Source organism: Triticum dicoccoides, unplaced genomic scaffold (assembly GCF_002162155.2).
Source record: "Triticum dicoccoides isolate Atlit2015 ecotype Zavitan unplaced genomic scaffold, WEW_v2.0 scaffold252161, whole genome shotgun sequence".
Classification (NCBI taxonomy): domain Eukaryota; kingdom Viridiplantae; phylum Streptophyta; class Magnoliopsida; order Poales; family Poaceae; genus Triticum; species Triticum dicoccoides.
In genome coordinates this window covers 1-600 of record NW_021253251.1, presented here as the reverse complement: position 1 = coordinate 600, position 600 = coordinate 1, and the positions used below count along the sequence as shown (strand labels likewise).

General features: G+C 44.0%; 1 long non-coding RNA gene across 1 annotated transcript; it reads left to right on the top strand.

Moving 5' to 3' along the window:
• LOC119345571 lies at positions 1–515 on the top strand. Its single transcript, XR_005167084.1, has 2 exons — positions 1–109; positions 184–515. It is a non-coding gene; the product is annotated as an uncharacterized LOC119345571 (long non-coding RNA).
• Positions 516–600: the final 85 nt, after the last annotated feature.

Genomic DNA, 600 nt, shown 5'->3' with positions numbered 1-600 from the left:
TTGGTTGGCGAGGTGGGGAATAGGCTTTCCAATAGATTTTTTCGGAGCTTTACATTTTTCAAGCGTGGCAACGGCGCATTACGGCCAGCATTTCAAGAGCTTTACAGAGGTAGAAGTCTTTCTATGCAAAACTATGGTCTTTTCATTAGGGTGATGACTAATAACCTAAAAACTGTGTGACAGGGCAACTGGAGAGAGGAAATTGTTGACCGAGTTGATTTGCAGCTCAAGAAGGTGCTACCCCGTCTGCTCACAAGGCGCTACAACGTGAATTTCCTACCTAACTGATGATTAGTGGGTGTGTTTGTGTGTTGATTTGTTATGTCGAGCTATGTTTGGATCTCTCTCCTAGCTTTGTTGGGTACTATTGAATTGTGTTTGCATCTCTCCCGTATCACTAGATTGGTTTAAACTATGTTTCTTTGTATCTCTGCCCTTGTTGGGTACGTACTAAATTTGACTTTAACTAAACAAGTGTTGTGGCTCGGCCGGCCCGTACTCTCAGTTGTTTGGAATTTCTTTTACTGCCTCCAATGATTTACGCGTGCCACTGGGGACCTGCATGGGAACGACTTACGCGTGCTGGTTATGATCTTCTTC